Genomic DNA, 27,349 nt, shown 5'->3' on the forward strand with positions numbered 1-27,349 from the left:
GAGAGAGCCCGCGCGCGCGCGAGGGAGAGAGAGAGAGAGCGCGAGGGAGAGAGAGAGTGCGCGCGAGGGAGAGAGAGAGAGTGCGGGCGAGGGACAGAGAGAACGCGCGCGCGAGGGAGAGAGAGAGCCCGCGCGAGGGTGAGAGAGAGACAGTGAAGGAGAGAGAGAGAGAGACAGTGAAGGGGAGAGAGCGAAGGAGAGACAGCGAAGGAGAGAGAGACAGCGAAGGAGAGAGAGACAGCGAAGGAGAAAGAGACAGCGAAGCAGAGAGAGACAGCGAAGGAGAGAGAGAGAGACAGCGAAATAAGTGAGAGAGAGTCAGCGAAGGAGAGGGACAGCGAAGGAGAGGGACAGCGAAGGAGAGGGACAGCGAAGGAGAGGGACAGCGAAAGAGAGAGAGAGAGACAGCGAAAGGGAGAGTGAGACAGCGAAGGAGAGAGAGAGACAGCGAAGGGGAGAGAGAGACAGCGAAGGGGAGAGAGAGACAGCGAAGGGGAGAGAGAGACAGCGAAGGGGAGAGAGAGACAGCGAAGGGGAGAGAGAGACAGCGAAGGGGAGAGAGAGACAGCGAAGGGGAGAGAGAGACAGCGAAGGGGAGAGAGAGAGAGACAGCAAAGGAGAGAGAGAGAGACAGCGAAGGAGAGAGAGAGAGACAGCGAAGGAGAGAGAGAGACAGCGAAGGAGAGAGAGAGAGACAGCAAAGGAGAGAGAGAGACAGCAAAGGAGAGAGAGGCAGCAAATGAGAGAGACAGCAAAAGAGAGAAACAGACAGCGAAGGAGAAACAGACAGCGAAGGAGAGAGACTGCGAAGGAGAGAGAGAGACAGCGAAGGAGAGAGACAGCGAAGGAGAGAGAGAGACAGCGAAGGAGAGAGAGAGACAGCGAAGGAGAGAGAGAGACAGCGAAGGAGAGAGACAGCGAAGGAGAGAGAGAGACAGCGAAGGAGAGAGAGACAGCGAAGGAGAGAGAGAGACAGCGAAGGAGAGAGAGAGCGAAGGAGAGAGAGAGACAGCGAAGGAGAGAGAGAGACAGCGAAGGAGAGAGAGAGACAGCGAAGGAGAGAGACAGCGAAGGAGAGAGAGAGACAGCGAAGGAGAGAGAGAGACAGCGAAGGAGAGAGAGACAGCGAAGGAGAGAGAGAGACAGCGAAGGAGAGAGAGAGACAGCGAAGGAGAGAGCGAGACAGCGAAGGAGAGAGAGAGACAGCGAAGGAGAGAGAGAGACAGCGAAGGAGAGAGAGAGACAGCGAAGGAGAGAGAGAGACAGCGAAGGAGAGAGAGAGACAGCGAAGGAGAGAGAGAGACAGCGAAGGAGAGAGAGACAGCGAAGGAGAGAGAGAGACAGCGAAGGAGAGAGAGAGACAGCGAAGGAGAGAGAGAGACAGCGAAGGAGAGAGAGAGACAGCGAAGGAGAGAGAGAGCGAAGGAGAGAGAGCGAAGGAGAGAGAGAGAGAGACAGCGAAGGAGAGAGAGAGAGAGACAGCGAAGGAGAGAGAGAGAGACAGCGAAGGAGAGAGAGAGACACAGCGAAGGAGAGAGAGAGAGACAGCGAAGGAGAGAGAGAGAGACAGCGAAGGAGAGAGAGAGAGACAGCGAAGGAGAGAGAGAGAGACAGCGAAGGAGAGAGAGAGAGAGACAGCGAAGGAGAGAGAGAGAGACAGCGAAGGGAGAGAGAGAGAGAGACAGACAGCGAAGGAGAGAGAGAGAGAGAGACAGACAGCGAAGGAGAGAGAGAGAGAGACAGCGAAGGGGAGGGAGAGACAGCGAAGGAGAGACAGCGAAGAAGAGAGACAGCGAAGGAGAGAGAGAGACAGCGAAGGAGAGAGAGAGACAGCGAAGGAGAGAGAGAGACAGCGAAGGAGAGAGAGATCATGACGATGCTGAACAGCCTGATAGAAAGCCGGAGAAATTATTAATATTGTTATTTATCATTATCATTATTGTTATCTTATCAGTATTATTACTATTATTAGATAGATATATGTGCATGCCTCATGAAATTTATACTAAATCATCATTTAGCATTATAGAAAATAGTGTTTCCACACTCATCCCACAAAATAGGTCCATTTTATTTCGTTTTATTGAACTATATAAATGCGTTCTTTCCACATAAGCTGCTGGAATATCCAGGGCCTCCGCTCCTCAACTTTTGGGATGAAGAGTACAGACCCTGAATTCCTAAAAGCTATAAAAGACATTGATATAATTGTGTTAACAGAAACATGGTGCCAAAAGGACATGCCGACCCACTGTCCTCCAATGTACCATGAAATCATTGTGCCCTCAGTAAAGAACACTAAAACACGCAAGGGCAGAACCTCCGGGGGAATATTGGTGTGGTATAAGGGAGAACTGGACAAACACATCTCACCGGTAAAACAGGGGAAATCACACGTATGGCTAAAACTAGATAAAAATATAGGAATAGCAAAAAAAGATGTTTACTTATGTGCGATCTACATACCTCCAATAGATTCGCCATATTTCGAAGAGGAGTTATTTGATACTCTCCACATGGAAATCAGCCATTTCCAGGCCCAAGGAAAGGTGATAATATGTGGGGACCTAAATGCAAGGACCGGTTGTGAACCTGACTTCATAGACCCACAGGGAAACAACCATGTGTTTGGCCAGACCCCTTTAGATGTCACACCAGCCATCGCAAATCGGAACAACCTTGATCGTGAAATAAATAAAAGCGGTAGGGAGGTAGTGCAACTCTGCCGAGCCTTAGGCCTGTACATAGTTAATGGTAGGTTCAGAGGGGACTCCCAAGGGAGACTCACATACTCCTCAACTCTTGGGTCTAGTGTGGTGGACTATACAATCACTGACCTGGACCCCTGCGATATCAACGCATTCACTGTCAGGCAGCAATCCCCCCTCTCAGACCATAACCAAATAAATGTGTACCTTAAACTTTCTGCCCAAACTACAGACACAAAAAAGGAACACAGTAAGCTACATAAAATAAACCAGACATACAGATGGGCCCCAGACAGTGGAGATAAATTCATCACAGCACTAAATTCACCTGATCTCACAAGTAAAATTTCAAAATTTAAAGAAAATCTATATGGGATCACCAGAGATGGTGTAAACACGGCCATAGAGGATATAAATATGATCTTCCATGAGGCAGCTGTAAAAGCCGACCTCGTGAAACAGAAGAGGAAGCGTCACAAAAGACAAAATAAAAATATGAAATGGTTTGACCACGAATGCAAAAATGCCAGAAAAGACCTGAGAAAAATATCAAACCAAAAGCATCGGCAACCAAACAATCCGGACCTACGTACTAGATACAATGAAACCCTCAAAAGATATAAACACACCATTAGGAACAAAACACAAAACTATACCCACAAAATACTCGAAGAAATTGAAAACTCCACCAATCCAAAACAATTCTGGGAAATGTGGAATAACCTGAGTACAACACAATTGCAAGCATTACCAATCCAAGATGGCGACATCTGGAGAACACATTTTGAAAACCTCTACAAAGACATCCCAATACACAAAACAAACCCAAGTCAACATCAGGTCACAGAAAAACTCCACACATTAGAAGCAACAATTAATGACAACCAAAACCCTCTAGACTCCCCAATCACATGGAAAGAACTGGCCACAAAAACAAAATCTCTCCACCTAAAGAAAGCCTGTGGCCCAGACAACATCAAAAATGAAATGCTAAAGTTCAGCAATATGGAGATGCAGGGTGCGATACTCAAACTATTCAACATCATATTACGCTCAGGCTGTTTTCCCGATATCTGGTGCCAAGGACTAATCTCCCCCATATATAAAAGTGGAAACAAATCAGACCCAAATAACTACCGCGGCATCTGTGTCAACAGTTGTCTAGGGAAGTTATTCTGCAGTATTCTAAATAGTAGATTACTTGATTTTCTTAACAAACATAATATCCTCAGAAAAAACCAAATAGGCTTTCTTCCAAAACACCGCACCGCCGACCATATCTATACCCTTCACACCCTCATTGAAAAACATAAACACCAAACAAAAAATGGGAAAATATTCGCCTGTTTCATCGACTTCAAGAAAGCCTTTGACTCTATATGGCACGAAGGGCTCTATTATAAACTTCTTCAGTGTGGAATAGGGGGCAAAGTCTATGACCTTATTAAATCAATGTATCTGAAAAACAAATGCGGGGTCAAAATTGGAGACAAACGCACCGATTTCTTCACCCAGAGAAGAGGCGTCCGGCAGGGCTGCAATTTGAGCCCGACCCTGTTCAACATATACATAAATGAATTAGCAGACATGCTGGAGCAAAGCGAGTCACCAGGTCTCCGTCTCCTGGATGGAGAAGTGAAGTCCCTGTTCTATGCGGACGACCTGGTTCTGCTGTCTCCCACAGAACAGGGATTACAGCAACAACTAGACCTACTCGACAAATACTGCCAAAATTGGGCTCTAACAGTAAATCTAAAGAAAACCAACATCATGATTTTTCAGAAAAGACCCAGATGTCAGGAAAACAAATACCAGTTTACCCTCAGTGATACCACTATAGGACACACTATGAGCTACACCTACCTTGGTCTAACTATTACAGCATCAGGGAGCTTCAGCATAGCAGTGAATGCACTAAAAGAAAAAGCCCGAAGAGCCCTATATGCAATAAAAAGAAAATTCTACAACATCCAAATCCCAATCAAAATCTGGCTCAAAATATTTGACAGCATAATCCTGCCCATTGCACTGTACGGTAGTGAAGTATGGGGCCCGCTAAATCACCAAAGCTACACTAAATGGGAAAAACACACAATAGAAGCCCTACATGCAGAATTCTGCTGAAGCATCCTTCGCACCCAAAGAAAAACGGCAACAAATGCATGCAGAGCCGAACTAGGCAGATACCCACTGATAATAAACATCCAAAAACGAGCACTAAACTTCCTAAATCACCTCAAATCTAGCTCCCCAGACACCCTTCATTTCAAAGCCTTTCAGACCCAAGAGCTAAACCCAGAAAAGAGTCCCCTGAGTCAGCTGCTACTGAAACTAAGTACTCAGCCGGACCCTGACCAGCCCCAGACCAACACAGCCGTCCAAACACCAATCCGAGTGAACCAAATCATTAAAAAATGCAAAGAAACCTACCTGGAACATTGGAACAAAATAACCGAAAGCCAAAGCAGATTAGAATGTTACCGGGCCCTAAAAAGAGAATATAAACTGGCAGACTACCTCACGACCATCAGAGACACAAAACAGAGACAGACCCTCACCAGGTACAGACTAAGCGACCACCAACTGGAAATTGAAAAAGGCAGATACAAGAAATCCTGGCAGCCTAGAGAGAATAGAATATGCGATCAATGTCTGGCTGGCGAGGTTGAAACAGAAATGCATTTCCTCCTAAAATGCGAAAAATTCAACACATCAAGAAACATATTATTCAACAAGCTAAGCCAAACAACCCCAGATTTCAAGGAATTGGATGATCTGTCAAAATTGAGATTAGTCCTAGGAGAAGGAGACAGACCATACCTTGGGGCCAAATATGTAACAACATGTCACAACCTGAGGACTGTTTAAAAGTAAGACTGTTTAAAATTAATATTGAACGTACCAAATGAAGTAGAAAGACTGTTTAAAATTAATATTGTTTAAAAGTAATATTGTATGTACCCAACAAATGTCAAATCGATTGACACCTACAGAATGTTGGAAAACTGTACCTTTTTGCTATGTAAGCTTTGGCAATATGGTTCTCTGTAAACTTTCATGCCAATAAAGCATTTGAACTGAACTGAAAACTGAACTGAGAGACAGCGAAAGAGAGAGAGAGACAGCGAAAGAGAGAGAGAGACAGCGAAGGAGAGAGAGAGACAGCGAAGGAGAGAGAGAGACAGCGAAGGAGAGAGAGAGACAGCGAAGGAGAGAGAGAGACAGCGAAGGAGAGAGAGAGACAGCGAAGGAGAGAGAGAGACAGCGAAGGAGAGAGAGAGACAGCGAAAGAGAGAGAGACAGCGAAAGAGAGAGAGAGAGACAGCGAAGGAGAGAGAGAGACAGCGAAGGAGAGAGAGAGAGACAGCGAAGGAGAGAGAGAGACAGCGAAGGAGAGAGAGAGACAGCGAAGGAGAGAGAGAGACAGCGAAGGAGAGAGAGAGACAGCGAAGGAGAGAGACAACGAAGGAGAGAGAGAGACAGCGAAGGAGAGAGAGAGACAGCGAAGGAGAGAGAGAGACAGCGAAGGAGAGAGAGAGAGACAGCGAAGGAGAGAGAGAGAGACAGCGAAGGAGAGAGAGAGAGACAGCGAAGGAGAGAGAGACAGCGAAGGAGAGAGAGAGACAGCGAAGGAGAGAGAGACAGCGAAGGAGAGAGTGAGAGACAGCGAAGGAGAGAGAGAGAGAGACAGCGAAGTAGAGAGAGAGAGACAGCGAAGGAGAGCGAGAGACAGCGAAGGAGAGCGAGAGACAGCGAAGGAGAGCGAGAGACAGCGAAGGAGAGCGAGAGACAGCGAAGGAGAGCGAGAGACAGCGAAGGAGAGCGAGAGACAGCGAAGGAGAGCGAGAGACAGCGAAGGAGAGCGAGAGACAGCGAAGGAGAGCGAGAGACAGCGAAGGAGAGCGAGAGACAGCGAAGGAGAGCGAGAGACAGCGAAGGAGAGCGAGAGACAGCGAAGGAGAGCGAGAGACAGCGAAGGAGAGCGAGAGACAGCGAAGGAGAGCGAGAGACAGCGAAGGAGAGCGAGAGACAGCGAAGGAGAGCGAGAGACAGCGAAGGAGAGCGAGAGACAGCGAAGGAGAGCGAGAGACAGCGAAGGAGAGCGAGAGACAGCGAAGGAGAGCGAGAGACAGCGAAGGAGAGAGAGAGAGACAGCGAAGGAGAGAGAGAGAGACAGCGAAGGAGAGAGAGAGAGACAGCGAAGGAGAGAGAGAGAGAGACAGCGAAGGAGAGAGAGAGAGACAGCGAAGGAGAGAGAGAGAGACAGCGAAGGAGAGAGAGAGAGACAGCGAAGGAGAGAGAGAGACCGAAAGCCACAAACCCCGCTCCAACCAGCCCTCAGTCGAGTCATGCCCAGACTACTGCTACCCAGTCCTCACACACAGGAACACAAAAACCGACAGATACCCCCCCAAACGATGACACACCGAAAGCCCCAAACCCCGCTCCTGCCACACAACATATCCCAGAAACCCAGCCAACAACCAGCCACCAGGCGAGTCCTACCCAGACTACTGTTACCCAGTCTGAAAAACCAGCCCCTCAGGCGGTCCTGCTGACCGACTCCAACGGAAAGTTTCTGGACCCCCAGAGGCTGTTCCCAGACCATCAAGTCCTGAAAAAAATGGTGCAGCAACACAGACCAAGCAATGAAGATCCTGATCAAAGAATCCCTTGGAAGCCCCAAATGGATTGTGATCCACACAGGCACGAACGACCTACGCACCCTACAGGAAGGCACTGCTAGGGCGGTGAGCAGCATGGCGGAAAAGGCCAGCAGGGAATTCCCCGAGGCGCGGATCGTGATCTCCACACTACTGCCCAGAAAGGACACCCCAGCCTATATAATCCACAACACCAACAGGGAGATCGACACGAGATGTTCTGTCCTCCCCAACGTCTCCCTGGCCCATCATCCAAACATCAACACAAGGGACCTCTATGACGAAATACATCTACTCAAACAGCGGATGTGGGTCTTCGCAAGAAACCTCATAAACACTGCCAAAAGACGCAGACCTCCCACCCCCTCTACCATTGGGAGACCAAACAGGACCACCAATGTCCCCCACCCCCCTTTACAAAACCAACAACAGAACCGTGCTTTTATACCTGACCCAAGACCCCCCTCTAGACCACAGACTGTAGACCAAGAACTGAGAAAGATCATGACGATGCTGAACAGCCTGATAGAAAGCCGGAGAAATTATTAATATTGTTATTTATCATTATCATTATTGTTATCTTATCAGTATTATTACTATTATTAGATAGATATATGTGCATGCCTCATGAAATTTATACTAAATCATCATTTAGCATTATAGAAAATAGTGTTTCCACACTCATCCCACAAAATAGGTCCATTTTATTTCGTTTTATTGAACTATATAAATGCGTTCTTTCCACATAAGCTGCTGGAATATCCAGGGCCTCCGCTCCTCAACTTTTGGGGTGAAGAGTACAGACCCTGAATTCCTAAAAGCTATAAAAGACATTGATATAATTGTGTTAACAGAAACATGGTGCCAAAAGGACGTGCCGACCCACTGTCCTCCAATGTACCATGAAATCATTGTGCCCTCAGTAAAGAACACTAAAACACGCAAGGGCAGAACCTCCGGGGGAATATTGGTGTGGTATAAGGGAGAACTGGACAAACACATCTCACCGGTAAAACAGGGAAAATCACACGTATGGCTAAAACTAGATAAAAATATAGGAATAGCAAAAAAAGATGTTTACTTATGTGCGATCTACATACCTCCAATAGAATCGCCATATTTTGAAGAGGAGTTATTTGATACTCTCCACATGGAAATCAGCCATTTCCAGGCCCCAGGAAAGGTGATAATATGTGGGGACCTAAATGCAAGGACCGGTTGTGAACCTGACTTCATAGACCCACAGGGAAACAACCATGTGTTTGGCCAGACCCCTTTAGATGTCACACCAGCCATCGCAAATCGGAACAACCTTGATCGTGAAATAAATAAAAGCGGTAGGGAGGTAGTGCAACTCTGCCGAGCCTTAGGCCTGTACATAGTTAACGGTAGGTTCAGAGGGGACTCCCTAGGGAGACTCACATACTCCTCAACTCTTGGGTCTAGTGTGGTGGACTATACAATCACTGACCTGGACCCCTGCGATATCAACGCATTCACTGTCAGGCAGCAATCCCCCCTCTCAGACCATAACCAAATAAATGTGTACCTTAAACTTTCTGCCCAAACTACAGACACAAAAAAGGAACCCAGTAAGCTACATAAAATAAACCAGACATACAGATGGGCCCCAGACAGTGGAGATAAATTCATCACAGCACTAAAGTCACCTGATCTCACAAGTAAAATATCAAAATTTAAAGAAAACCCATACGAGATCACCAGAGATGGTGTAAACATGGCCATAGAGGATATAAATATGATCTTCCATGAGGCAGCTGTAAAAGCCGACCTTGTGAAACAGAAGAGGAAGCGTCACAAAAGACAAAATAAAAATAAGAAATGGTTTGACCACGAATGCAAAAATGCCAGAAAAGACCTGAGAAAAATATCAAACCAAAAGCATCGCCAACCAAACAATCCGAACCTACGTACTAGATACAATGAAACCCTCAAAAGATATAAACACACCATTAGGAACAAAACACAAAACTATACCCACAAAATACTCGAAGAAATTGAAAACTCCACCAATCCAAAACAATTCTGGGAAATGTGGAATAACCTGAGTACAACACAATTGCAAGCATTACCAATCCAAGATGGCGACATCTGGAGAACACATTTTGAAAACCTCTACAAAGACATCCCAATAAACGAAACAAACCCAAGTCAACATCAGGTCACAGAAAAACTCCACACATTAGAAGCAACAATTAAAGACAACCAAAACCCTCTAGACTCCCCAATCACATGGAAAGAACTGGCCACAAAAACAAAATCTCTCCACCTAAAGAAAGCCTGTGGCCCAGACAACATCAAAAATGAAATGCTCAAGTTCAGCAATATGGAGATGCAGGGTGCGGTACTCAAATTATTCAACATCATATTACGTTCAGGCTGTTTTCCCGATATCTGGTGCCAAGGACTAATCTCCCCCATATATAAAAGTGGAAACAAATCAGACCCAAATAACTACCGCGGCATCTGTGTCAACAGTTGTCTAGGGAAGTTATTCTGCAGTATTCTAAATAGTAGATTACTTGATTTTCTTAACAAACATAATATCCTCAGAAAAAAACAAATAGGCTTTCTTCCAAAACACCGCACCGCCGACCATATCTATACCCTTCACACCCTCATTGAAAAACATATACACCAAACAAAAAATGGGAAAATATTCGCCTGTTTCATCGACTTCAAGAAAGCCTTTGACTCTATATGGCACGAAGGGCTCTATTATAAACTTCTTCAGTGTGGAATAGGGGGCAAAGTCTATGACCTTATTAAATCAATGTATCTGAAAAACAAATGCGGGGTCAAAATTGGAGACAAACGCACCGATTTCTTCACCCAGAGAAGAGGCGTCCGGCAGGGCTGCAATTTGAGCCCGACCCTGTTCAACATATACATAAATGAATTAGCAGACATGCTGGAGCAAAGCGAGTCACCAGGTCTCCGTCTCCTGGATGGAGAAGTGAAATTCCTGTTCTATGCGGACGACCTGGTTCTGCTGTCTCCCACAGAACAGGGATTACAGCAACAACTAGACCTACTCGACAAATACTGCCAAAATTGGGCTCTAACAGTAAATCTAAAGAAAACCAACATCATGATTTTTCAAAAAAGGCCCAGATGTCAGGAAAACAAATACCAGTTTACCCTCAGTGATACCACTATAGGACACACTATGAGCTACACCTACCTTGGTCTAACTATTACAGCATCAGGGAGCTTCAGCATAGCAGTGAATGCACTAAAAGAAAAAGCCCAAAGAGCCCTATATGCAATTAGAAGAAAATTCTACAACATCCAAATCCCAATCAAAATCTGGCTCAAAATATTTGACAGCATAATCCTGCCCATTGCACTGTACGGTAGTGAAGTATGGGGCCCGCTAAATCACCAAAGCTACACTAAATGGGAAAAACACACAATAGAAGCCCTACATGCAGAATTCTGCCGAAGCATCCTTCGCACCCAAAGAAAAACGCCAACAAATGCATGCAGAGCCGAACTAGGCAGATACCCACTGATAATAAACATCCAAAAACGAGCACTAAACTTCCTAAATCACCTCAAATCTAGCTCCCCAGACACCCTTCATTTCAAAGCCTTTCAGACCCAAGAGCTAAACCCAGAAAAGAGTCCCCTGAGTCAGCTGCTACTGAAACTAAGTACTCAGCCGGACCCTGACCAGCCCCAGACCAACACAGCCGTCCAAACACCAATCCGAGTGAACCAAATCATTAAAAAATGCAAAGAAACCTACCTGGAACATTGGAACAAAATAACCGAAAGCCAAAGCAGATTAGAATGTTACCGGGCCCTAAAAAGAGAATATAAACTGGCAGACTACCTCACGACCATCAGAGACACAAAACAGAGACAGACCCTCACCAGGTACAGACTAAGCGACCACCAACTGGAAATTGAAAAAGGCAGATACAAGAAATCCTGGCAGCCTAGAGAGAATAGAATATGCGATCAATGTCTGGCCGGCGAGGTTGAAACAGAGATGCATTTCCTCCTAAAATGCGAAAAATTCAACACATCAAGAAACATATTATTCAACAAGCTAAGCCAAACAACCCCAGATTTCAAGGAATTGGATGACCTGTCAAAATTGAGATTAGTCCTAGGAGAAGGAGACAGACCATACCTTGGGGCCAAATATGTAACAACATGTCACAACCTGAGGACTGTTTAAAATTAAGACTGTTTAAAATTAATATTGAACGTACCAAATGAAGTACAAAGACTGTTTAAAATTAATATTGTTTAAAAGTAATATTGTATGTAACCAACAAATGTCAAATCGATAGACACCTACAGAATGTTGGAAAACTGTACCTTTTTGCTATGTAAGCTTTGGCAATATGGTTCTCTGTAAACTTTCATGCCAATAAAGCATTTGAATTGAATTGAATTGAATTGACTGCGAAGGAGAGCGAGAGACAGCGAAGGAGAGAGAGAGACAGCGAAGGAGAGAGAGAGACAGCGAAGGAGAGCGAGAGACAGCGAAGGAGAGAGAGAGACAGCGAAGGAGAGAGAGAGACAGCGAAGGAGAGAGAGAGACAGCGAAGGAGAGAGAGAGACAGCGAAGGAGAGAGAGAGACAGCGAAGGAGAGAGAGAGACAGCGAAGGAGAGCGAGACAGTGGAGAGCGAGAGACAGCGAAGGAGTGCGAGAGACAGCGAAGGAGTGCGAGAGACAGCGAAGGAGAGCGAGAGACAGCGAAGGAGAGAGACAGCGAAGGAGAGAGAGACAGCGAAGGAGAGAGAGACAGCGAAGGAGAGAGAGACAGCGAAGGAGAGAGACAGCGAGAGAGAGAGAGAGACAGCGAGAGAGAGAGAGAGAGACAGCGAGAGAGAGAGACAACGAAGGAGAGAGAGCGAAGGAGAGAGAGCGCGCGAAGGAGAGGGCAAAGGAGAGAGAGAGAGAGAAGGAGAGAGAGAGACAGCGAAGGAGAGAGACAGCGAAGGAGAGAGAGAGACAGCGAAGGAGAGAGAGAGACAGCGAAGGAGAGAGAGAGACAGCGAAGGAGAGAGAGAGACAGCGAAGGAGAGAGAGAGACAGCGAAGGAGAGAGAGCGACAGCGAAGGAGAGAGAGAGAGACAGCAAAGGAGAGAGAGAGAGACAGCGAAGGAGAGAGAGAGAGACAGCGAAGGAGAGAGAGAGAGAGACAGCGAAGGAGAGAGAGAGAGAGACAGCGAAGGAGAGAGAGAGAGAAAGCGAAGGAGAGAGAGAGAGAAAGCGAAGGAGAGAGAGAGAGAGACAGCGAAGGAGAGAGAGAGAGACAGCGAAGGAGAGAGAGAGAGAGAGACAGCGAAGGAGAGAGAGAGACAGCGAAGGAGAGAGAGAGACAGCGAAGGAGAGAGAGAGACAGCGAAGGAGAGAGAGAGACAGCGAAGGAGAGAGAGAGCGAAGGAGAGAGAGAGCGAAGGAGAGAGAGAGAGACAGCAAAGGGGAGAGAGTGAAGGAGAGAGAGACCGCGAAGGAGAGAGAGAGAGAGAGAGACAGCGAAGGAGAGAGAGAGAGACAGCGAAGGAGAGAGAGACAGCGAAGGAGAGAGAGACAGCGAAGGAGAGAGAGAGAGAGAGACAGCGAATGAGAGAGAGAGAGAGAGAGAGAGAGTCAGCGAAGGAGAGAGAGACAGCGAAGGGGAGGGAGAGACAGCGAAGGAGAGCGAGAGACAGCGAAGGAGAGCGAGAGACAGCGAAGGAGAGAGAGAGACAGCGAAGGAGAGAGAGAGACAGCGAAGGAGAGAGACAGCGAAGGAGAGAGAGAGACAGCGAAGGAGAGAGAGAGACAGCGAAGGAGAGAGAGAGACAGCGAAGGAGAGAGAGAGACAGCGAAGGAGAGAGAGAGACAGCGAAGGAGAGAGAGAGACAGCGAAGGAGAGAGAGAGACAGCGAAGGAGAGAGAGAGACAGCGAAGGAGAGAGAGAGACAGCGAAGGAGAGAGAGAGACAGCGAAGGAGAGAGAGAGACAGCGAAGGAGAGAGAGAGACAGCGAAGGAGAGAGAGAGACAGCGAAGGAGAGAGAGAGACAGCGAAGGAGAGAGAGAGAGACAGCGAAGGAGAGAGAGAGACAGTAAAGAACACTAAAACACGCAAGGGCAGAACCTCCGGGGGAATATTGGTGTGGTATAAGGGAGAACTGGACAAACACATCTCACCGGTAAAACAGGGGAAATCACACGTATGGCTAAAACTAGATAAAAATATAGGAATAGCAAAAAAAGATGTTTACTTATGTGCGATCTACATACCTCCAATAGATTCGCCATATTTCGAAGAGGAGTTATTTGATACTCTCCACATGGAAATCAGCCATTTCCAGGCCCAAGGAAAGGTGATAATATGTGGGGACCTAAATGCAAGGACCGGTTGTGAACCTGACTTCATAGACCCACAGGGAAACAACCATGTGTTTGGCCAGACCCCTTTAGATGTCACACCAGCCATCGCAAATCGGAACAACCTTGATCGTGAAATAAATAAAAGCGGTAGGGAGGTAGTGCAACTCTGCCGAGCCTTAGGCCTGTACATAGTTAATGGTAGGTTCAGAGGGGACACCCTAGGGAGACTCACATACTCCTCAACTCTTGGGTCTAGTGTGGTGGACTATACAATCACTGACCTGGACCCCTGCGATATCAACGCATTCACTGTCAGACAGCAATCCCCCCTCTCAGACCATAACCAAATAAATGTGTACCTTAAACTTTCTGCCCAAACTACAGACACAAAAAAGGAACACAGTAAGCTACATAAAATAAACCAGACATACAGATGGGCCCCAGACAGTGGAGATAAATTCATCACAGCACTAAATTCACCTGATCTCACAAGTAAAATTTCAAAATTTAAAGAAAATCTATATGAGATCACCAGAGATGGTGTAAACACGGCCATAGAGGATATAAATATGATCTTCCATGAGGCAGCTGTAAAAGCCGACCTCGTGAAACAGAAGAGGAAGCATCACAAAAGACAAAATAAAAATATGAAATGGTTTGACCACGAATGCAAAAATGCCAGAAAAGACCTGAGAAAAATATCAAACCAAAAGCACCGGCAACCAAACAATCCGGACCTACGTACTAGATACAATGAAACCCTCAAAAGATATAAACACACCATTAGGAACAAAACACAAAACTATACCCACAAAATACTCGAAGAAATTGAAAACTCCACCAATCCAAAACAATTCTGGGAAATGTGGAATAACCTGAGTACAACACAATTGCAAGCATTACCAATTCAAGATGGCGACATCTGGAGAACACATTTTGAAAACCTCTACAAAGACATCCCAATACACAAAACAAACCCAAGTCAACATCAGGTCACAGAAAAACTCCACACATTAGAAGCAACAATTAAAGACAACCAAAACCCTCTAGACTCCCCAATCACATGGAAAGAACTGGCCACAAAAACAAAATCTCTCCACCTAAAGAAAGCCTGTGGCCCAGACAACATCAAAAATGAAATGCTAAAGTTCAGCAATATGGAGATGCAGGGTGCGATACTCAAACTATTCAACATCATATTACGCTCAGGCTGTTTTCCCGATATCTGGTGCCAAGGACTAATCTCCCCCATATATAAAAGTGGAAACAAATCAGACCCAAATAACTACCGCGGCATCTGTGTCAACAGTTGTCTAGGGAAGTTATTCTGCAGTATTCTAAATAGTAGATTACTTGATTTTCTTAACAAACATAATATCCTCAGAAAAAACCAAATAGGCTTTCTTCCAAAACACCGCACCGCCGACCATATCTATACCCTTCACACCCTCATTGAAAAACATAAACACCAAACAAAAAATGGGAAAATATTCGCCTGTTTCATCGACTTCAAGAAAGCCTTTGACTCTATATGGCACGAAGGGCTCTATTATAAACTTCTTCAGTGTGGAATAGGGGGCAAAGTCTATGACCTTATTAAATCAATGTATCTGAAAAACAAATGTGGGGTCAAAATTGGAGACAAACGCACCGATTTCTTCACCCAGAGAAGAGGCGTCCGGCAGGGCTGCAATTTGAGCCCGACCCTGTTCAACATATACATAAATGAATTAGCAGACATGCTGGAGCAAAGCGAGTCACCAGGTCTCCGTCTCCTGGATGGAGAAGTGAAGTCCCTGTTCTATGCGGACGACCTGGTTCTGCTGTCTCCCACAGAACAGGGATTACAGCAACAACTAGACCTACTCGACAAATACTGCCAAAATTGGGCTCTAACAGTAAATCTAAAGAAAACCAACATCATGATTTTTCAGAAAAGACCCAGATGTCAGGAAAACAAATACCAGTTTACCCTCAGTGATACCACTATAGGACACACTATGAGCTACACCTACCTTGGTCTAACTATTACAGCATCAGGGAGCTTCAGCATAGCAGTGAATGCACTAAAAGAAAAAGCCCGAAGAGCCCTATATGCAATAAAAAGAAAATTCTACAACATCCAAATCCCAATCAAAATCTGGCTCAAAATTTTTGACAGCATAATCCTGCCCATTGCACTGTACGGTAGTGAAGTATGGGGCCCGCTAAATCACCAAAGCTACACTAAATGGGAAAAACACACAATAGAAGCCCTACATGCAGAATTCTGCCGAAGCATCCTTCGCACCCAAAGAAAAACGGCAACAAATGCATGCAGAGCCGAACTAGGCAGATACCCACTGATAATAAACATCCAAAAACGAGCACTAAACTTCCTAAATCACCTCAAATCTAGCTCCCCAGACACCCTTCATTTCAAAGCCTTTCAGACCCAAGAGCTAAACCCAGAAAAGAGTCCCCTGAGTCAGCTGCTACTGAAACTAAGTACTCAGCCGGACCCTGACCAGCCCCAGACCAACACAGCCGTCCAAACACCAATCCGAGTGAACCAAATCATTAAAAAATGCAAAGAAACCTACCTGGAACATTGGAACAAAATAACCGAAAGCCAAAGCAGATTAGAATGTTACCGGGCCCTAAAAAGAGAATATAAACTGGCAGACTACCTCACGACCATCAGAGACACAAAACAGAGACAGACCCTCACCAGGTACAGACTAAGCGACCACCAACTGGAAATTGAAAAAGGCAGATACAAGAAATCCTGGCAGCCTAGAGAGAATAGAATATGCGATCAATGTCTGGCTGGCGAGGTTGAAACAGAAATGCATTTCCTCCTAAAATGCGAAAAATTCAACACATCAAGAAACATATTATTCAACAAGCTAAGCCAAACAACCCCAGATTTCAAGGAATTGGATGATCTGTCAAAATTGAGATTAGTCCTAGGAGGAGACAGACCATACCTTGGGGCCAAATATGTAACAACATGTCACAACCTGAGGACTGTTTAAAAGTAAGACTGTTTAAAATTAATATTGAACGTACCAAATGAAGTAGAAAGACTGTTTAAAATTAATATTGTTTAAAAGTAATATTGTATGTACCCAACAAATGTCAAATCGATTGACACCTACAGAATGTTGGAAAACTGTACCTTTTTGCTATGTAAGCTTTGGCAATATGGTTCTCTGTAAACTTTCATGCCAATAAAGCATTTGAACTGAACTGAACTGAACTGACAGCCAAGGAGAGAGAGAGACAGCCAAGGAGAGAGAGAGACAGCCAAGGAGAGAGAGAGAGACAGCCAAGGAGAGAGAGAGACAGCCAAGGAGAGAGAGAGACAGCCAAGGAGAGAGAGAGAGACAGCCAAGGAGAGAGAGAGACAGCCAAGGAGAGAGAGAGACAGCCAAGGAGAGAGACAGCCCCAGATTTCAAGGAATTGGATGACCTATCAAAATTGAGATTAGTCCTAGGAGAAGGAGACAGACCATACCTTGGGGCCAAATATGTAACAACATGTCACAACCTGAGGACTGTTTAAAATTAAGACTGTTTAAAATTAATATTGAACGTACCAAATGAAGTAGAAAGACTGTTTAAAATTAATATTGTTTAAAAGTAATATTGTATGTACCCAACAAATGTCAAATCGATTGACACCTACAGAATGTTGGAAAACTGTACCTTTTTGCTTTGTAAGCTTTGGCAATATGGTTCTCTGTAAACTTTCATGCCAATAAAGCATTTGAATTGGAATTGGAATTGGACAGCCAAGGAGAGAGAGAGACAGCCAAGGAGAGAGAGAGACAGCCAAGGAGAGAGACAGCCAAGGAGAGAGAGAGACAGCCAAGGAGAGAGAGAGACAGCCAAGGAGAGAGAGACAGCGAAGGAGAGAGAGAGACAGCGAAGGAGAGAGAGAGACAGCGAAGGAGAGAGAGAGACAGCGAAGGAGAGAGAGAGACAGCGAAGGAGAGAGAGAGACAGCGAAGGAGAGAGACAGCGAAGGAGAGAGACAGCGAAGGAGAGAGACAGCGAAGGAGAGACAGCGAAGGAGAGAGACAGCGAAGGAGAGAGACAGCGAAGGAGAGAGACAGCGAAGGAGAGAGACAGCGAAGGAGAGAGACAGCGAAGGAGAGAGACAGCGAAGGAGAGAGACAGCGAAGGAGAGAGACAGCGAAGGAGAGAGACAGCGAAGGAGAGAGACAGCGAAGGAGAGAGACAGCGAAGGAGAGAGACAGCGAAGGAGAGAGACAGCGAAGGAGAGAGACAGCGAAGGAGAGAGAGAGACAGCGAAGGAGAGAGAGAGACAGCGAAGGAGAGAGACAGCGAAGGAGAGAGACAGCGAAGGAGAGAGACAGCGAAGGAGAGAGACAGCGAAGGAGAGAGAGAGACAGCGAAAGAGAGAGAGAGACAGCGAAGGAGAGAGAGAGACAGCGAAGGAGAGAGAGAGACAGCGAAGGAGAGAGAGAGAGAGAGACAGCGAAGGGGAGAGAGTGAAGGAGAGAGAGACAGCGAAGGAGAGAGAGACAGCGAAGCAGAGAGGGAGAGAGAGAGAGAGAGACAGCGAAGTAGAGAGAGAGAGACAGCGAAGGAGAGAGGGAGAGACAGCGAAGGAGAGAGGGAGAGACAGCGAAGGAGAGAGGGAGAGACAGCGAAGGAGAGAGGGAGAGACAGCGAAGGAGAGAGAGAGAGACAGCGAAGGAGAGAGAGAGACAGCGAAGGTTCTGCTGTCTCCCACAGAACAGGGATTACAGCAACAACTAGACCTACTCGACAAATACTGCCAAAATTGGGCTCTAACAGTAAATCTAAAGAAAACCAACATCATGATTTTTCAAAAAAGGCCCAGATGTCAGGAAAACAAATACCAGTTTACCCTCAGTGATACCACTATAGGACACACTATGAGCTACACCTACCTTGGTCTAACTATTACAGCATCAGGGAGCTTCAGCATAGCAGTGAATGCACTAAAAGAAAAAGCCCGAAGAGCCCTATATGCAATTAGAAGAAAATTCTACAACATCCAAATCCCAATCAAAATCTGGCTCAAAATATTTGACAGCATAATCCTGCCCATTGCACTGTACGGTAGTGAAGTATGGGGCCCGCTAAATCACCAAAGCTACACTAAATGGGAAAAACACACAATAGAAGCCCTACATGCAGAATTCTGCCGAAGCATCCTTCGCACCCAAAGAAAAACGCCAACAAATGCATGCAGAGCCGAACTAGGCAGATACCCACTGATAATAAACATCCAAAAACGAGCACTAAACTTCCTAAATCACCTCAAATCTAGCTCCCCAGGCATCCTTCATTTCAAAGCCTTTCAGACCCTAGAGCTAAACCCAGAAAAGAGTCCCCTGAGTCAGCTGCTACTGAAACTAAGTACTCAGCCGGACCCTGACCAGCCCCAGACCAACACAGCCGTCCAAACACCAGTCCGAGTGAACCAAATCATTAAAAAATGCAAAGAAACCTACCTGGAACATTGGAACAAAATAACCGAAAGCCAAAGCAGATTAGAATGTTACCGGGCCCTAAAAAGAGAATATAAACTGGCAGACTACCTCACGACCATCAGAGACACAAAACAGAGACAGACCCTCACCAGGTACAGACTAAGCGACCACCAACTGGAAATTGAAAAAGGCAGATACAAGAAATCCTGGCAGCCTAGAGAGAATAGAATATGCGATCAATGTCTGGCCGGCGAGGTTGAAACAGAGATGCATTTCCTCCTAAAATGCGAAAAATTCAACACATCAAGAAACATATTATTCAACAAGCTAAGCCAAACAACCCCAGATTTCAAGGAATTGGATGACCTGTCAAAATTGAGATTAGTCCTAGGAGAAGGAGACAGACCATACCTTGGGGCCAAATATGTAACAACATGTCACAACCTGAGGACTGTTTAAAATTAAGACTGTTTAAAATTAATATTGAACGTACCAAATGAAGTACAAAGACTGTTTAAAATTAATATTGTTTAAAAGTAATATTGTATGTACCCAACAAATGTCAAATCGATTGACACCTACAGAATGTTGGAAAACTGTACCATTTTGCTATGTAAGCTTTGGCAGTATGGTTCTCTGTAAACTTTCATGCCAATAAAGCATTTGAATTGGAATTGGAATTGGAATTGGAGAGACAGCGAAGGAGAGCGAGAGACAGCGAAGGAGAGCGAGAGACAGCGAAGGAGAGCGAGAGACAGCGAAGGAGAGAGAGAGACAGCGAAGGAGAGCGAGACAGCGAAGGAGAGCGAGACAGCGAAGGAGAGCGAGACAGCGAAGGAGAGCGAGACAGCGAAGGAGAGCGAGAGACAGCGAAGGAGTGCGAGAGACAGCGAAGGAGTGCGAGAGACAGCGAAGGAGTGCGAGAGACAGCGAAGGAGTGCGAGAGACAGCGAAGGAGTGCGAGAGACAGCGAAGGAGTGCGAGAGACAGCGAAGGAGTGCGAGAGACAGCGAAGGAGAGCGAGAGACAGCGAAGGAGAGCGAGACAGCGAAGGAGAGCGAGACAGCGAAGGAGAGCGAGACAGCGAAGGAGAGCGAGACAGCGAAGGAGAGCGAGACAGCGAAGGAGAGCGAGACAGCGAAGGAGAGCGAGACAGCGAAGGAGAGCGAGACAGCGAAGGAGAGCGAGACAGCGAAGGAGAGCGAGACAGCGAAGGAGAGCGAGACAGCGAAGGAGAGCGAGACAGCGAAGGAGAGCGAGACAGCGAAGGAGAGCGAGACAGCGAAGGAGAGCGAGACAGCGAAGGAGAGCGAGACAGCGAAGGAGAGCGAGACAACGAAGGAGAGCGAGACAACGAAGGAGAGCGAGACAACGAAGGAGAGAGAGACAACGAAGGAGAGAGAGAGACAGCGAAGGAGAGCGAGAGACAGCGAAGGAGAGCGAGAGACAGCGAAGGAGAGCGAGACAGCGAAGGAGAGCGAGACAGCGAAGGAGAGCGAGACAGCGAAGGAGAGCGAGACAGCGAAGGAGAGCGAGACAGCGAAGGAGAGCGAGACAGCGAAGGAGAGCGAGACAGCGAAGGAGAGCGAGACAGCGAAGGAGAGCGAGAGACAGCGAAGGAGAGCGAGAGACAGCGAAGGAGAGCGAGAGACAGCGAAGGAGAGCGAGAGACAGCGAAGGAGAGCGAGAGACAGCGAAGGAGAGCGAGAGACAGCGAAGGAGAGCGAGAGACAGCGAAGGAGAGCGAGAGACAGCGAAGGAGAGCGAGAGAGACAGCGAAGGAGAGAGAGACAGCGAAGGAAAGCGAGAGACAGCGAAGGAGAGACAGCGAAGGGGAGAGAGAGTGCGAGACAGCGAAGGAGAGCGAGACAGCGAAGGGGAGAGAGAGGGAGACAGCAAAGGAGAGCGAGAGACAGCGAAGGGGAGGGAGAGAGAGACAGCAAAGGAGAGGTACAAAGAGAGAGACACCAAGAGAGATACACAGAGAGAGACAGATCAAGAGAGAGAGAAAGAGACAGATCGAGAGACAGACACACAGAGGCAGAGAGAGCAAGAGAGAGAAACAGACAGAAAGAGAGACAAGGAGAGAAAAACAGACAGAGACAAAGACTAAGATTAATAAGATGCATGAGTAGGTGAGCGTGTGTGAACAAGCTTTTGCTGAAAGTTCAATTCATGGAGGAATGGTGCAAACTTCCGCTGCAGTACATCAAACCTCGGTATGACTGGCAATTATACGTAATTACTGCAGTGACACAACAAATCAAGGGCAATGAATCAAAACCATTATTTATATCCCAAGACTCAAGCCAAAGGATTTGTAAAGTACAGGGTAAAACTGGGAACTTTCGACGCAAAGAATACCCAGAATCATTTTGCAAGTATATTGCTCTCTAATGTATTTCCAAATAGTCTGGAGTGTTTCATTCCTTTGGATACACGGATCAGCATCTTGTATCTTTAATCTTAAAGAAAATTAATTTTTAAAATGCAAAATAATTCGTAAAAAAATTTCTCTGTTCTATCCCAGAAAGAGGCCATTCAGCCCATCAAGTCTGAACTGGTATTTTTCTACATGAGGAATTTAGCCTAATCCCTCTCCCAAACTCGGTCCCCATAGCCTTTAATATCCCACCCAGTCTAATCCCTCTCCCAAACTCGGTCCCCAGAGCCTTTAATATCCCAGCCAGTCTAATCCCTCTCCCAAACTCGGTCCCCAGAGCCTTTAATATCCCAGCCAGTCTAATCCCTCTCCCAAACTCGGTCCCCATAGCCTTTAATATCCCACCCAGTCTAATCCCTCTCACAAACTCGGTCCCCATAGCCTTTAATATCCCACCCAGTCTAATCCCACTCTCCTCCTCACTCCCCATACCCTTTAATATCCCACCCAGTCTAATCCCACTCTCCTGTTCAATCCCCATATCCTTTAATAGCCCACCCAGTCTAAACCCACTCCATGCTCACCCTCCATACCATTTAATATCCCACCCAGTCTAATTCCACTCTCCTGCTCGCTCCCCGTACCATTTAATATATCGTCCAGTCTAATCCCACTCTCCTCCTCACTCCCCGTACCCTTTAATATCCCAAGTCTAATCCCACTCTCCTGCTCACTCCCCGTATCATTTAATATCCCAAGTCTAATCCCACTCTCCTGCTCACCCTCCATACCCTTTAATATCCCATCCAGTCTAATCCCACTCTCCTGCTCACCCTCCATACCCTTTAATATCCCATCCAGTCTAATTCCACTCTCCTGCTCACCCTCCATACCCTTTAATATCCCACCCACTCTAATCCCACTCTCCTGCTCACCCTCCATACCCTTTAATATCCCACCCACTCTAATCCCACTCTCCTGTTCACTGCCCATACCCTTTAATATCCCACCCACTCTAATCCCACTCTCCTGTTCACTGCCCATACCCTTTAATATCCCACCCACTCTAATCCCACTCTCCTGTTCACTGCCCATACCCTTTAATATCCCAAGTCTAATCCCACTCTCCTGCTCACCCTCCATACCCTTTAATATCCCACCCAGTCTAATTCCACTCTCCTGCTCACCCTCCATACCCTTTAATATCCCACCCACTCTAATCCCACTCTCCTGCTCACCCTCCATACCCTTTAATATCCCACCCACTCTAATCCCACTCTCCTGTTCACTGCCCATACCCTTTAATATCCCACCCACTCTAATCCCACTCTCCTGTTCACTGCCCATACCCTTTAATATCCCAAGTCTAATCCCACTCTCCTGCTCACCCTCCATACCCTTTAATATCCCACCCAGTCTAATCCCACTCTCCTCCTCACTCTCCATACCCTTTAATATCCCACCCAGTCTATTCCCACTCCCACGGACTGACCTAGTTCATTTTTAAAATAAATTTTGGGCTCATTCTTCAACAAGGGTTTGTGGCAGAGAATGCTACCTTCGAACCCACCCCCGGGTGTGAAGTAGTTTGTCAACCTCCCCTTTAAGCGTGAGCGGTATGTTCCCAGACTGTGCGACCTTTTACTCCCATTAATAATCATCTCACCCAAGAAAGGTTTACTGAAAGATTTATAGACACAAGATGTGCCTGGCTTGCTTGAATCACAAGTACTGCTTTTTGAAATAGATTTTGAGACTTCTCCTTATTTGCGAATCAGCCCAAGCATTGAGATTTAAGGTATGGACAAACTACTTTTCAAAATAGGAAGGTGGAAAAAGAACAAGCTTAAGTTATATAGTTTATTACATATTTGGAATGTGTAATGATTTTAAATCAAAACCTGATGTAGCTTTTCACTTTTATTCAATGGCATTTAAATAAAACATAATTGCCACTGTTAAAACATAAGGACTGCATTTACATTTTTGGTTGCCATGCAACTGATATGTCTTTGAATCTGGCAACAAGATCTGAGCTGAAAGTGGCAGCATTCAGTTCTCCCCCCCCTCATTGTTGAGTGCTCATGTTCAGTCACACAGTCTTGCACACATGCTGTCGCTTGCCTGCTTATTCTTGCACACACACACACTCTCTCTCTCAAATTCTCAGGTGCACTCTCTCACATGCATGCACTCTCACAAGCCATCTCTCAGTCCTAAAGACATTCAGACACACACCCACTCACCACTCACCACCCCCTCCCCGACACAGACCCAGGTCTCATTAACAGGACATAGGTACAGCTCTCACTGAGGGCTGGGATTCTTCCCACTTGGCTCTCAGTAACCTTGCAAGTTAGCAGTAGCCTTTATCACTAGAAATTACTGTCGGAATTGTTGTGTATGCACCTTTAAGAGAATAACTGGTCTCAGACTGCAATACCGGCAGTGACCACCCCTGTATAAAAGGCGCTAGTGAGCCTCTGTGTTTTTAGTTTTCACTATTGACTTCCACCAGTAAAGACTTATTTTGTTCCACTCCTGCTGTCCGTGTCTCAATCATTCATGGACGTAATACTGGCGACGAGTAAGAAACGAACTTGCCTGCAACTCGGTAGCACCTCAGACGACGTTATTGAAGGTCGAAGCCAGAAGAAAAAAAAAAATCCAAAGAAACTCGAGAAACGGGCGTCGACCGTGGGCAACCGCCCTCCAAATCATCGGATTGAAAACTTGCAGGAGAGACTGTCAAGAGCCAGGCTTGGTTCCCCGGTCTGTGGTTTCCCAGCTAATCGGGCTGGTGGCAGGTAGTGCACTGATCCTTCCTGGGCTGCGGCGGGCTAGAGCTCGATCGGGTGGCTTTTCAACGGGGCCGGGCAGCGAGTCGGGAAGCAAAGAGAGAGAGAGGGTGGAGCACACAGGGCGCGGCCGGTGCTTCGAAGCCGGGCAGCGTTTGGACCTAAGAAGAGGGAGGGAAGTGTCCCAGAGGGTCCGCTCCACGACGGGAAAATAATAAAGAAAAAATATTAAACGCGCAATAAACCGTGGAAAGCAGCGCTAACAACAGCGGGGAAGAAGGCAAAGCGCGGGAGGCGCCATTTTGTTAAATCGGGGAAGAAGGCAAAGCGCGGGAGGCGCCATTTTAGATTTGCAAGATGCCGAAGACTGGCAATATCACTGCTTTTGATAATACAATAGAGGACTGGACCACATATGTGGAAAGAGTCGAGGTATATTTCGAGGCAAACGAAATAGCGGAGGAGAAAAAGGCATCGATATTGCTAAACTTAATGGGCGCTAGAACGTACGGCCTATTGCGGGACCTGATTACTCCAGCCAAACCGAAGGGGAAGAGTTTTAACGAAATTGTTGCTGTCCTACAGGAACACCTAAACCCTGCACCGCTGTTGATAGCAGAAAGATTTAAATTCCACAGGAGAACTCAGCACAAAGATGAGATCAATGCTGAGTATCTTACGGAACTACGCAAGCTATCAAAGCACTGCCAGTTCGTAGCAGGACTGGCAGATACCCTACGGGACAAATTTGTCTGTGGACTCCTGAGTGAAGGAACACAGAAGAAGTTACTCTCAGAGAAAGAGCTGACGCTAGATAAGGCTTTCAGCGTGGCAGTATCGTATGAAGCAGCAGCCAGGGGAGCTGCAGAAATTCAACAAAAACCACAGGAATACGGCACCCACGAAATGACACGGGGATTTGCAAAATGTTATCGCTGCGGCAGAACTAACCATGACCAGAAGGACTGCTGGTCCAAAGACAAAATATGCAGGCAATGCGGGAAGATGGGACACATTGCACGAGTTTGCAGGTCTGGGAAGAAGACCAGCGACAACAAAAAGGCTACTAAGGAACCGTACAAGAAAGTACAAAAGATGACGGACAGTAGTTCCGAAGACCAGATGAGCGATAGTGAATCCGGGAACAGGAGACTAAGCTGTCTCAAACTTCACAATGTAATCGCAAAAGAGGATCACCGAACCATTTGGGTCACCCTCACGATAGCAGGGTCCCAAGTTAAAATGGAATTGGATACAGGATCAGCGCTAACCGTCATGAATCGAGGAGACTACGAGCGGCTATTTTCACACATACCCTTGAGAGAGACATCCATCGTCTTGACGACGTATACGGGGCAAAAAGTATACCCCAGAGGAAAAATAAGGGTGCCTGTCGAATACGACGGCAAGAAAATACGGAAATTGTATCTCTACATACTGCCAAATGGTGGACCACCGTTATTGGGACGGGTATGGATCAGGAAGATAAACTTAGATTGGCACTCCATTCATGCAATGACGGTGGACGGTAAAAAAGATGAAGACGTCACTCCTGGACGATTGTCAACAATCTTAGCTAACGCCAAAGAGGTATTTCAACAAGAACTGGGCACGCTTAAAGGCGTAACCGCCTCGATAAAAATAGAAGAGAATGCAGTTCCCAAGTTTTTCAAAGCAAGACCGGTACCATATGCAATTCGCCCAGCCATCGAGGCAGAGCTGGAGAAGGCGGGCGTGTTGTCTAAGGTCGACTGGAGCGAGTGGGCGACACCCATCGTTCCCGTCATGAAGAAAACGTTAAGCAATAAGTCCGGGGAGCCAAGGAAGATTTGCATCTGTGGGGATTTCAAGGTGACGGTGAACCCAGTCATTCACACAGTAAAATATCCTCTTCCAAGGATAGAAGACATCTTCGCCTCACTGTCTGGAGGGAAGCGTTTTACAAAAATTGACCTAGCACAAGCATATTTGCAGATGGAGGTTAAAGAGTCCTCTAGGAAGTATCTCACGATAAACACTCACAAAGGTCTTTACCAGTATCATCGATTGGTATTTGGAGTAGCATCGGCTCCGGCAATATGGCAAAGAGCGATGGAACAAGTCCTGCAAGGGATTCCGGGGACTCAGTGTTACTTGGACGACATCCTTGTGACAGGTGAAGATGACAGTGCACACCTTAACAACCTAGAACAGGTGCTCACTAGACTACGGGAACATGGGCTGCGAGCCAACCGCCCCAAGTGCGAATTTTTTAAGAAACAGATATCGTATTGTGGCCACGTGATTGATGAAGAGGGGTTACATAAGTCCCCTGACAAAATTGAAGCGGTTGTTAAGGCCCCAGCGCCTGAAAATGTGTCGCAACTGAGGTCATTCTTCGGATTGGTGAATTACTATCATAAGTTTTTGCCGAATTTGTCGACAATTTTGCACCCACTGAACGCCCTGCTACGAACGGGGGTAGCATGGAAATGGAGCGATGATTGTAAGCGTGCTTTTCAGAAGAGTAAGGACTTAATCACTTCAAGGGAAGTATTGGCTCACTACAACCCAGCACTGCCGATCAGACTGGCGTGTGATGCGTCTCCCTACGGCATTGGGGCGGTACTGTCACATAAATTCCTTGATGGTTTAGAGAGGCCGATAGCTTTTGTGTCACGCTCGTTAACTTCTGCCGAGCGTAACTACGCTCAGATTGACAGAGAGGCCCTCAGCCTAGTGTGGGGGGTGAAGAAGTTCAATCACTACTTGCACGGTCAAAAATTTACTCTACTAACCGATCATCAACCTCTTGTCTCCATTTTCAACCCTCAGAAGGGCGTACCGATAATGACAGCGCAACGGCTGCAGAGATGGTCCCTTTTCCTAGGGGCACACCAATATGACATAGAGTACAAAGGAACTAAACAGCATGGAAATGCTGATGGATTGTCACGCCTACCGTTGCCGACGGTGGAAGAAG

The 27,349-nt window shown here is 46.5% G+C and overlaps 1 protein-coding gene across 1 annotated transcript in view; it reads right to left on the bottom strand.

Moving 5' to 3' along the window:
- The window catches only part of LOC147124903 (dedicator of cytokinesis protein 11-like), a 458,563-nt gene that overhangs the window by 85,904 nt on the left and 345,310 nt on the right, over window positions 1–27,349 (bottom strand). The window lies entirely within an intron of this gene.

The sequence above is a fragment of the Somniosus microcephalus genome, chromosome 1 (assembly GCF_052327205.1).
Source record: "Somniosus microcephalus isolate GS21.2 chromosome 1, FLI_Smic_1.0, whole genome shotgun sequence".
Classification (NCBI taxonomy): Eukaryota; Metazoa; Chordata; class Chondrichthyes; order Squaliformes; family Somniosidae; genus Somniosus; species Somniosus microcephalus.